Source organism: Pollicipes pollicipes, unplaced genomic scaffold (genome assembly GCF_011947565.3).
Source record: "Pollicipes pollicipes isolate AB1234 unplaced genomic scaffold, Ppol_2.1 Scaffold_4740;HRSCAF=5597_pilon_pilon_pilon, whole genome shotgun sequence".
Classification (NCBI taxonomy): Eukaryota; Metazoa; Arthropoda; class Thecostraca; order Pollicipedomorpha; family Pollicipedidae; genus Pollicipes; species Pollicipes pollicipes.
The window spans coordinates 17664396-17677473 of record NW_023596545.1 but is presented as its reverse complement, the minus strand read 5'-3'; positions in this window follow the sequence as shown (position 1 = coordinate 17677473).

Genomic DNA, 13078 nt, shown 5'->3' with positions numbered 1-13078 from the left:
ATCAGGTGTCATACGCGCGCCAAACACGACTCACGATCGCCTGCCCATCTGCGTAGGCTAAGAATAGGCCTGAACCGGGCAGTCACAGTCTGGCCTATCTCAGTGCTGCCAGCAATAGCCCGTGGCGACAGTTATCATGAGATTTGAGCAGAACATGAGGCAACACCGCTGCGAATGCAAGTATTGAATACACTTGGATACGACTTCTTTCAACGATTCCGTGCGGTTACGAACGGCGGTAATGCCACAACCGGAATTACTCTAAAGGCTCTTGCGGCTGGTTGAGACAAAGCAACACCCAGCTTGCTCACCTGCCGCTGATATAGATCCGACGGAAAATACGGCTACCGCTAGGCCCATCAACACGGATTGCATCTTGAACGTTTCACCACCGGTGCTCTGTTGACCGGGTGAAAGTTAATGTTCTAAATATATCAGATTCTCTGCTTCCGAGCAATGTGTCAAAAAATGGTTTGAGTTCAACGAATATCTTTGTAGTCTATTATGGCATTTGGCTCATGTAAAATAGGTGCATGCGATCCCGTCTTTCTGTGGCATGAAGTTTGAAAATATTACTTATACAACGGGAATAATGAGACGAAGTGAGATGCCACTATTTTAGGGTGTTCACTTGAATTACCAATTGAAACGCTACGATGTGTATAACATAATATTTAATCTATTCTCTTATTGACCGATTTTCCAAAATATGGACATGTTTGTTCATATGGTAAATGCTCATGCAACAGTACCCTGAACACGAACGCACGTATCCAAATTTTAAAATGACCCACACCTTATACAGCTGCCAATGTGTTGCACATGGAGCATTAAGCCACTGAATGTGGAGAGACGGAGGCCTGCCTCTCTAGTTCCCGGACCATAAACGATTACGTGAGACGCTTATGAAAATATCTGTCAATTTCCAACAGCACTGTATATGAAGCGCGGCCTGGACTATTTAGTGCCTTTACTTGCACTTTGAAATTAACGTTAAGAGGAAAACACCCTATAGTGAGAATACCGAACTTTTGCATTAATCAAGTATTTTCCCTGTGAATGTTTAGCAAGCAAATGACTTCAGGCTATTGCATTATTGCTCGTTGTCTGAGCTCTCTTGAACATGGTTACGGACATAAGCCTTATACCAAAAGACCTTCCGTCACGGACCTACCAATCGAGAACCTCGCGCGTGCCAACTTTTCCCAATATGTGAGTTTGCATACATTTCCGTAGATTAATTTTTTCCTCTCTAAACCTTTTACACTACGAGCACCCTTCCTTGCAGACATCTACTACTGCAGAAACATTTTAATTACAAACCTTACCCGACACTTACTATTCTATTCACAAACATCTTTTTTTATTACGAAATTTCTGCCTCATATACCTACACCATTACACCCGTTAGCAGATGTGAACATATCCTTCATAACAAGCCCTTTACTCTCGGAGCTTTTGCGTACTGATGTTGAGCATGTGACACTTCCGGAACTGACCATTTCCAGTGCAAACAGTGAATGTTTAAAATGTTGGAATGAACCCTTGAAATGTATTGTATGCAAACTCGTTTTTCGCAACATATGCTTACGAGTGTCGGTAGTTGACAAATGGTGAGAACGAAAACCTGATCACAGCAAAGGTGAAAAGTGCTATAAAAAGCATGCTTATGAATCCTGATTGATATAATTTTTGCATTTCTGTACAGTCCCTTGTTTTCGTTGGCATGCGATAGACAGCTGTGTTAATGCGTCCCCCATGTCTCCAGAACGAAAAGTAGCGCATCCCAATCACGTCAAACACTGATTGTATCACTCATTCATCGAACCAGAAATGCAATTAGCTAGTGAAGTCCATCGTATTTTCACAATGACGACGATTGATGTTATCATTACAGAACACCCATGAATGATGCACAAAGCCCGAAATGAGCAATGCCGACCCTTCATGTCGTGCAGAATGCCAGCAGATGGTCCATTTCAAAGAATTCTCAGCAATCGGTATTCCTTCAAGGAATCGAAATCGGGTGCTTAAATGAAATGCTTGTTGCCACGGGAACCTAAGATAATGCAAACCAAGGAACACTGAAAACACATGCTATCATAGGATACATAGCTCGTCGCTGACCTTTCGGATGGCACTTCACCGCCCCATTATTTATTGGGATCCGCTGACTTGGGGCTTTGAACTATTGATGTACAGCTCCTCAATGCTCGTAATTCCTGCTGGGTTCTCTCAGCTCTCTCAATAGTTCATGTTGTCATGGATTCCGTATTTAATCAAAAACTAATGTAACGGTTTTACCTTGTCGTCACATGACGACGCAACAATGATGAAAAATATTCAAGTGAAAATAAAACTGAACCAGTGAACTGTTTAATTAACCATCACAGTGCCTACAGAAACGAGCATCATGCCGTTATAATGAAGCTAAATTGACAGGTAGCTCTTGGTGTTGGTCGTCTTATATTACAGATACTTAATGTATATGTATATATATATATATATATATATATATATATATATATATATATATATATACATCTATATGTATAGACATCAAGTTGCTAGTCTTGTGGACACCTTTCCGGTCAATTTGATAGTCTCATTGACGTCCAATCGATACTCATTAAAAATGACCCCAAAGCGAACGGTAAAACAGATACCAAAATTATCTTGTTAAAAGCATACATTCTTTGACTTCATCATCGTTATAAAACAAACAAATGGCATTAACAGGAAGTGACCATATCAATGGACTACCTTGATAGACATCCATAGCCAGCTTTTCGAACACCTCTCCGCGTCACAGTAAAAAATGGGCCTTCAAGTGGGCAGAAATGTGCAATGTTTGATGAGCTATGCAATGAGCCCGCACAGTTAATACAACGGCAAAGAATGTGTCAGCAAATTACTGTTCCATTTTTAAGATTTTTCCTGATAACATATAATGAAAAACACAATTATGGACTTACACATTACAGACCTTCGATATGCATGCACGCCTCACCTATCCCCCCAAAAGGTGTTCTTGTCTTCTAGCCTCTCGGTCGGTCGACCTCTCGCCTCGTCAAGAGCTATCTAAGTGGCCCAGCCACACGACACTGGCCGCACTGGAGAAAGCAGGCAGCGGTCTACCCGCCCGCGGGCCAGGATTATGAGCCAACCCCAACCTTAACCGCAGAGGAAAAACGCGGATCCGGCAAAGATTGTATCAAACTCATCCGGGCGGTAGGCAAGCAGGGCTGAAGCCCTCAAAGGGGCTCGGTCTAAGCGATGTGAAGAGCGAAACATGCCGTAGAACTTTCTGAGCACGGCAAATAAAATCTCCTCCTTCACTGGCGGGACATGCAGGGCGCTGAGAAGGGCTGAGTTGTGCACGCGCCACGACAAACAACTGTTTTTTTTTTCAGGCAAACACCTGCCAGACCTCCTCACACTCAATATCCTCTGTGGCCAAAGCAGCTTTGCGCTCCCACATGGAAACATCGGGACCACGATAATGCGCCACAGCCAAGGGTCTTCTGTGCCGGAGGGAAAAGACTCGGCTGACCGGCTGGTGCTAGAGCATAAAATGGAAACCCAAATAAATTGAACAATGTAAATACGCACATCATAAGACAAAACATCCGGTAATATCGAAATTTAAAGCAAAGTAAAATGAAAGCGTGAGGTAACCAGCACCTGCTGGTGTATTGAACGTCGATCATTTCAGCATAAGAACTCCGGCATATGAATCAAACAGACACCAAACGGGGAATGCTACAGTAGCAGTCGATAATCCTTTGCAAATGCTGTAAAACGCGCACAGCTCCACTTCATCGCACGAATGTAGGATTGTATAACGTTACCGTAGTCTCGTCTTTACGGTCTGGACGGCCGCCTGCATACTGTTATATGCCGTCGGGGTCACATCGATCTCATTGGTGCTCCCGCGGGAGCTTACTGTCACGGTGCCAATTGACGGCCCTCAGCGAGTGCCATCCAACTGGCACTCGCCTTCCGCTCGGGATTAGAAATGCTTCTAAAACGCTGCCCAAGTTTCGTCTCGACAAACACTTGCAGGCCATCCGCCTTCAGCAATACACCACCACGGGGTCATAGCGAAGAAATAGGCCCCGAGGCCCGAGCTAGATGTTTCGGTGTCGTTTAAAAGCTCTGGGGCAGTGATACGGTGGGTCCCATTGTCCGAACGCGATCATAACTTTGTTCAAAACGCTGTCATAGTTTCATCTTATCACTCCCAGGCTGTCCTTCCACATTCAGTAATACGGGGGTCTTATCATCTATATCCTTATCAAGCATATATATGACACTAGCCAAGCACGATATTACGTCGCCAGCCGACTGCATCCAGGCGATGCCAGAGGATGCGAATAAGACGCCCTCCAAACGCAAGTGAAGACATCTTTGGACCGTTTTGGTATTTTCGTTTCGACAAGCGGCGTACGGTTGTCAGTATTCCGTAATAACACGTGAGTGGGTCGTGCCAAATAAATAGGCGCTGCTGGCCAAATCCATTGTTTCTATACCGTTCGATAACCCACAGTCAGCTCTTAAAATACGCACTCGGGTGGGGTCAATTTGACCCCAAAAGGTTTTTCCAGAATGGTTTCCGAACAGCGCGGCGCAGCCACGCCAAATCTCGCATAGCTGTAGAAAACTGAATAGCAGATAATTTGGCATCACGAAGCTAGATGCACCCTGCAAGATCGCTGACCTACGGCAGGTCAGTCAGGCCATTAATTTTAATAATTTTAATAAAGTCAGTTTCCTGGAAATTGTTCGATCTGGTGCAACAACGAAGTGTTAGACAAGTCCATGCGTCCCTGAGATTCTTTCTTAGGCAACACAATAATAAAATGAACAAATTACACTGAACTAGGGTCAGGAATGAAGGTCGGACCAAGGCCAAACCAACCTGGTGTATTACCCCAAGGCTTGCTGTATGGCGTAGTTTCTGGTGCTCAGTTAGAATTTATTGAAGACAGGAATCGCATTATGCATCCTTTATGGACTTCTTACAGATCAGAATAGGTCACTTACCTAAAATGGCCTAGGTCAACATTTTGTGTTAGGAAAATACAGCTTGGCGTGTTCTTTGTCGCTTATTCAAATGCAAAACTCAAAGCAGCCTTGCATGATTTTGGTTATCACGACCTTCGAGAGGTCAAACAAGTTCACTGAACCTACATGAGCATGTAACCATTTCCTTAAAACAGATGTCCCGGTGCCGGGGCACTTTGGTCACCCATCTGGGCTTTGAGCCTGTTTGGCTTTATTTAATTTGAAGGTCATGACCTAGGAATCTCAAACTTTGAGCCAAGAGAGGTCACGCAAAAGTCAACACACCCTGTGAATTTGGTGTTTCTAGCTCTCCTAGTTTGTGAGATTTCAGCGGGGCCATACTGGGCCCCACCCAAGCGAAGAGTATCCAATCGGCCACCCGGAACGGGTGTTAAATCTCGCCCTGCTAGGTGAATGGCGGTCGATGCCATCCCCTCTCCAAGGCAATTTGAGAATACCTCTCCAGCACGTTTGCAATCGCGCCCAAATTTTATCAGCGTATGGGGCCTTCACTTCACATGTATTGATACCAAAAACGCATTCCTAGTTTTGTAATTCTGAAGCGGAGGCGGTTTTTGTGGAACACTGATCTGCGGCCGGCGCTGGCGGCAGGCGGCAACCGACGATGCTGCGGAACGGAGGAGAAGAGAGGGGAGAAGGAGGAGAAAGGAGTGCAGAACGCGCGTCGTGGGCCGACGATGCTACATCACCGGAGTCATGCATCATAAATATATGCTCAAAACACCTGAAAATATACACCATTGTACTTCTAATTGAACAGGAAAGGCGCCTGTTTAGGATATGAGTCGCCACGAATTACGGTCGTGCATAAACGGTGTTACACATTGGAAAAGTGCGATTCTTTGGAAAATTCGACCTTTGACGTGACATAATGGAAAACTTCACTGACCTAACAACATGAATACTAGTACCAATCGTGAGACTCCGTTGAAAACAACCATCTGGTGTTTTCGATAAGCTCTATCTTCATTAGTTTCGAAACGTCAGGGAGGGGGGTGCATCGACTTGTCGGTCGGCGCTATAAAAACGAAGAATCAAGGCAAAGGTTAAATGCGCACAGTCCCACATCCGGCGTACAAGTATAACGATTTGTAAGCGGTTACCTTATTTTGGTCTCGCCAGCGCTCACCGGGCGCCTGCATTAAAGGATAGGATATAACGGGTTGCATCAAACAAATAAGGACCGCCAGCTAATCTCGATGTTTTCGTGTCGTTTGATGGGCTCGATCTAATGCCATCACAGGTGCACTTCTCAAATCACCACAGGATTATAAATATATGAAATCGCTGTGTTAAGTCCGTCCAGACGCGCCGGTAGGCCGCTTACATTCAGTAGACTTACTCACGGGATTATGTCAAACAAATAGACATCGAAGGCTAATCTAGATATTCGTTTTCCATCGATCGCCTTAAGCCAATGGTTATCAAGCATTTGTAAGAGGGGAAGGGGATACCCTTCCCCACGCCCGCAACCATGCCTCCGGCGGCCTACCTTCTCGCACAACCGGCGAGATCTGCAGAGCGTGGATGTGATAGATGGCGTCACTGCGCCGGCGAGGTGGCGGGTCCGGCTTCTCGAGCCCAGGGGTGGGTGGGTCGGGTCGGGACGTAGTCGGGGCTGGTTTTGGTAATCCCACGGTAACGCCGCCATGGGGACACCCCAGGGCATTTACGTCTGATCGGCGTCACACTATCCGTTTTTCCTTAACCGTCTCTAAGTACTTAAAAGCCGATCTTTCCCATAAAGTGGGTCTCAAGACGCCTGTTAACACGCCTCCTGACAATTACCGAGGTTAAAACAGCTGTAGTTGATCACATATTCCAATACTAGCCCAAATCATCTCACCATACTTTACATCCAATGAAGGAAATTTTACCACCCTTTGGAATCATTATGACCTTAGCCGCCACGCACCGTTTCGGACCTACGCTCCAGATACGGGCTACTTCAAGCCGGCGACGCGTATAAACGAACAGTTAGCGCGGCAGAAGGGAAATATTAGTGTGCCACCAACAAGAAGGCTACAGAGGTTGTATTCAATGCTAAGAGAGGCACCAGGAATCATGAATAGGGGCACGATCCCTGGTCGGCCTGAAGGCCGACCGGAGGTCGCATACAGGGGCCCCGGCCCGCAGGACCGGGCACTCCAATGTCAACCAGAGGACCCTGCTGGATTAGACCCCCCCCCCCCCCGAGTCGATAAAGGCTAATATATCGGTCAAACACCAGTAACGCACAGTCGGCTCCGTGTCGGCATGCGCCTGGAAGCGCGTATTCCCAAGCAAGGACAGAGCCGAAACCAGCAATTTGCATTGGTGGGGCCCCAGAGTCAGTCAGGGCAAAGCGCGAGCAGGGGCCCCGAGTTGGCCCGAGGGAGGGTTCGAGGATGCCCCGAGGAGCCCGGCGGATCCACCGGAACCAACAATCAAGACCCCGATTGGGAGTACGAGGGTGCAAAGGGCTGGTCCAAGTCTAATTCAGGGGCCCTGGTCTGCGCGGACGGGCCTTCGAATGCCAGTCAGAGGGATCATATTGACTCGGGGGCTCCCGATCGACGCAAGGGGCCTCTTTGTCGATCAGACACCTCCGGTACCGTACAGTGGACTCCATGTCAGGATATGTTCGAGAGCTCATTTTCCCCAAGCAGCTGTAAAGCCGGGGTTCAGCAATTTATGTTGGTCTGTGCCCCTGTATCTGTCAGGGGCCAACCATGCACAACAAGGGGTCCTGTGTTCGCAATGGGCCCCGATCCGACCAAGCGCAGTGTTCGAAGAGGCCCGAAGAGGGGCCCGGGCTGCCCACCGAAACCGACGATCACGGGTTCAGTTGTAGGGCATAAGGGCCCGAAGCACCGACTGTAAGTCACATAAGGAACCAAGGCCCGTAAGGCCGTGATCTAAAATGTCGGCTAGAAAGACTCTTATATCGTTTGACAACCCCTAAACAAAGAGGGTGTCTAAGTCGGCTAAAGACCAACACCAAACAATTGGCTCCTGTCGGTCTGAACCCTTTGCGATTACTCAAGCAGGAGCGAAGCCGGGGGGCACAATTTGCATTGATCTGGGCTCCTGAAACAATGGTCGAGGCACCTGTATCGGTCAGAGGCCCACAGAGCTTAACAGGGTTTGATGTGTCGGCTAGTGGCCACGAAGTCGATCACTGACTGTATTTGAGGAGGTCCGAAAAAGAGGGCCTAAAGAGCCTCTCGGGACCAGAGATCAAGGACCCCATTGGAAGGCTGAGGGACCCGAATGGCTGGTCGTTGGTCACAATGAGGACGCCCCCCCCCCCGACCCCACCCCCAGCCACCCCGCCTGTAAGACCATAGCCTCAAGTGTCAATCAGAGGGCCCCTTGCATCGATTGGACACCCCTGGGACACTGCAGGCCTCTATTTCGACCAGAGACGACCAACACCGAACAGTCGGCATCGTGTCCGTCTGAGCCCTTGGGACACATTTCCCAAGCAGAAAAGAGGCCGGGGCCCGCGCTTTGCAATGCCTGGGGGCCATGACACAATCAGAGGCTCCTGTGTCGGTCCAGGGCCACAGCGTATGACAGAGGTCCTGTGGCGGCAACTGGCCCGGAGTTGTCCAGGAGCGGTGCTTGAGGAGGCCTGAAGAGGTGCCGAAGGGACTCTCGCGACCAAAGATCAACAGCCCGATTGGAAGGCATAAGGGCCTGAGGGGCTGGTTGCATGACGAATAACAACCCATAGGTCCGCCACCTAAAACGTTAGTCAGAGAACCTCTTGCACCGATTGGGGACCCTTGAGAGATTGCGTTCCTCCATTTCGGCCAGAGATCTGAGTCTATCTGATCTACCGGTCTAAGCTCGGGAAGCTCATTTCCAGAGCAGGGAAAAGACCAAACTTGCCATTTACATTGGTCGGGGCCCCTGCGACGATGCGGGGCTCCTGTGTCTGTCATGGGACCACGGTTCCTAACAGAGTGCCCTGTGTCAACAGGGGGCCTCGAGTCGGCCTGGGGAGCATTTGCTGAACAGGGACGGAGACGTGATCCCTAACACCAGAGGGCCTTTGCGTTGTTTGGGGCCCTCTGATAATGGAAGGAAACACGAGAACTTCGATGAGTGCTCATATTGAGAGAATGAATGTTGAATACCTGTGGCGATCAGGAGTTTGTTGGACCACCCGCAGCGATCAGGGGTTTGTCGGACCACCTGCGGCGATCAGGAGTTTGTTGGACCACCTGCGGCGATCAGGGGTTTGTTTGACCACCTGCGGCGATCAAGAGTTTGTTGGACCACCTGCGACGATCAGGAGTTTGTTGGACCACCTGCGGCGATCAGGAGTTTGTTGGACCACCTGTGACCACCTGCGACGATCAGGAGTTTGTTGGACCACCTGCGACGATCAGGAGTTTGTTGGACCACCTGCGGCGATCAGGAGTTTTTGGCATCAGTGAGGGTCCCGGTGTCGATCCGATGCGTATCTCTCTGAGAGGTCACGGCTAGACCATGGGACGCACCCCTGTGTCGCCAGAGCGGCAGCCGGAGGACGTCCCGCGGTGGGACCGAACGACCCTTCATTTCTTGACCAGAAACAAAAATATACCTCCAAGTGTTCTACTCAGGGGGTTTTTCTCCGGAAAGAGGAAGAGGTCTCATTAATGTTAAAATACTGGGTAAAGTCCAAAAATTAACAAGGCCATCCCATGTCTGGCTTAGAACGTTTATTTTCTCTGCTGAATTAGCAATTTACACAACTTATATCGAATGCTTAAGCCTGCGCACTTGTTTTCTTGGGAGAAAGAGCAGCGATGACCGGGGTTTCAGTTTCCGTAAAACCGAACAGCGTTGGCCACTGCAAGTAACACAAGGCGGCGAGCGACATGCGTGCGAGGACCACCGCCGGGAAATAGTTCTACCAAATGCCTTCCAAATTAAGCCACACAATTCAAAGGTTGCACTAGGCGTACCTTTTTTACAACATGAGGATGTCCTCGGAAACGGATTAACAGTAACAACATCACGAAAAATAGAGATTATGCCTTTACTCTTCTAGTGCCACCACCAGATTCAAGGATCACTTCGTGGTGCTATAAAGGCCAAACCGTTCGTACCATCAATGTAAAAACCGCACAGGTGAAATAAACGCTCGGACTAATCTCTAAAAGTACGATTTGAAACTTTGAAATTTCAAAGGTACTTCTTTTAAATGCGTCATCATTTTCGTCCACCTGTTAGCCACGACTTAATGTTGGCCGCGGAGCCAACGCTGCGCGGCCTAAGGAGACCGCTACGTCTGGAGTCGAGGTTTCTATTGGTAAGATTTGGGAGCGTGCTTTTTCAAGACTACGTTACCTAATTTTCACCTCTAAATGATTCTGACTGAATGCTGAACACTTCCGGACAAACATGGCTCGGCCATGTTAATGCAAATTTTTGGCCCATTTCGATCCTCAATCTACATTCGCAGGGTCCTTAAAATCTTTGTGGAACTCGTCTGAAAATTCTTGCAAAGCTTGTGAGTTTTACCTGTTTCGAAAGTGTTCACTGGGTCATTGTAAAATGAAGAGCGTCGGTGGTTTTTTTCATGCACTCCTTTAAACCATGATTTCTTCAGCTAAGTTATTATAAATCTAGACAGAATTGATCAGGCAGTAGCTTCTGGCTTGTGCGCCAGCTAAAGAGGAAAACAATGAAAATGCAGCAAAGAAAAACATGCCCTTTTAGGGGGTGGGGATGGAGGCTCTTTCACTATCCCATGGCCCATTGTCGACACTGTGCCGCCCCTTTTCAATTCTGGCTGGGCCCCTGCGCAGCACACTTGACATATCAGCGGTAATAATTTGGTGAACTTATCGAGCCTTTGAACACATTTTCTTGGAATCTTATGCAACTGCACCAGCCGGAGCGTCAAATCGGAAACAATACCAATCATGCCGAGGGAAGAAATAATTGCTGAAGAAATAATGATCTTTCTTAAAAAAACATACTGCACGTTTCTCCGCAGGCCCCTCATAACCTGACCTTTGACACGCTCTATGAAGGGCAGTAATAGGAAAACACGATGCGCCCTCTATTTGTATTTCAGTTTCCGTACGTGTGAAGCGCACAATTGAAACACGCAAGAATGAATTCAGAATACATCGCACCCACATGAAACACATAATGGCAACATTATTATGCGGAGGTTATGATGAGCCTTTAGCATCTAACATACTATTTTTCCAAGCGCACAAGTGATTGGGTCATTGCACGTTGTCAACGGCCCGCCTGAACCTGGAGACCTCAGGCTGCCTTCTTGGCCTTGCAAAGTCGATAAGTTATCTGAGAGCATGAGATCCAATGAGAGGAGCTCTCAAGAGGAGGACACCACGGACCGTGTAGCACTGTCTCAATAAATACGAAGTAGCTGGGCATCTGGTAGAAGTAAAATGACACGAAATGTCAGTGGACAGAAAGACCTGGGAAGGCCCATTTAACAGCAAGGATATGAAGGAAGTTTGCTTAAAGAGAATGCTCCGCATTTGGAGATATTGGAGCAAACATCCGACATGATGGAATAAGCTGATTTTTTGCCGACTTTTTAGCTGACTTTTATTAAATACTATGCCACATGCTGGATTAATAAGGCTTTGGTAAGCTTTACGGACATGATCCCTTACTGAATTGATTCCAAGATAACATTGCGGGTAAGTGGCAAATATATCAAAAGCTGGGAATATCCGTCTTAAAAAGCTTTAGTTAGGTGCGAGGGCATCACCTATCCGTAGTTAGTACAAGCGGTAGCAATTCCAAATTTAGATGTCTGACATTTAATCGGTCTACATCATGAGATAATCTAACGTAATTTGCAACGAATAGCCGAATTTCGTGTTTGACCAGCATCTCATCTGGTACTCTAAGGTATCTGCTCTCGTCAAAAAATGCGACCGTATCCTCATTGGGCCGTAAGTGCAACGGTATCCTCATCGGGCCTCAAGGGCAACGATATCCTCATCGGGCCTCAAGGACAACGGTATCCTCATCAAGCCTCAGGGACAACCGTACCTCATCGGCCTCGAGGACAACGGTATCCTCATCGGGCCTCAAGGACGACGGTATTCTTATCGGGCCTCAAGTGCAACGGTATCCTCATCGGGCCTCAAGTGCGACGGTATCTTCATCCGGCCTCAAGTGCGACGGTATCCTCATCGGGCCTCAAATGCGACGGCATGCTCACCGGACTGCGTGCGTCATCAGATCCCGTCTGACCTTCTGCCTACCCTGGACAGTGTCTTGGTCTACTCACAAGTTCGCTATTGCCTCGCCGTCTATGGCAACAGACCGGAGAAAAACACACAGCGCCTGCTAAAGATCTTGAACTTTGCGCTGCGTGTTGACTGCGGCTGTCGCAGGTTTGATGGTATCTCGGACCACATTCGTGACAAACTGGGCTGGCATGCTGTTAGTCAGCTCTACCAACAGTATTCTGTTAACTTGCTTCATAATATGCGTGTCACTGGCAAACCGCAAGCTCTCGCCTCTCAGATGCAGGACAACTCATCTCTTCATCCACTCTCTTCCCGTCAGAACACTTGTTGGGCTCCCCCGCGCGTGAGAACGGAGGCGGTATAGGTGGCGCCGCCTGTACGGTGTTGTACAGCTCTACGCCTCACTTTGTCACTCTCGTCTTTTCAACCATAGTTGGAGATTTATGTTTATATGTGTTTGTGCATATGTGTGTGCACCTCAAATGAGTTTTGTATGTGTGTCTGTCACGTACTCCTGTGTGATCGTTGCTACAAATGTGATTTTTAGAGTGTTTTAAACGTCAATACATATAAAAAGGTGACAAAATATCTAAGATTTACCTATCCACTGCCGAGAGATAGTGATGAGCCCCAGTGGGTCAGAATAAGGCAACCAGCAGCTTTGTTCCAGCGATTGAAACTGGCACAACCCAGTCCCCATTGCAGTCAGGTTGTGTATTTGTCATACAATGCGTGCACCAGCCTCTGCATTTTAGCAGAATCGATAAGGA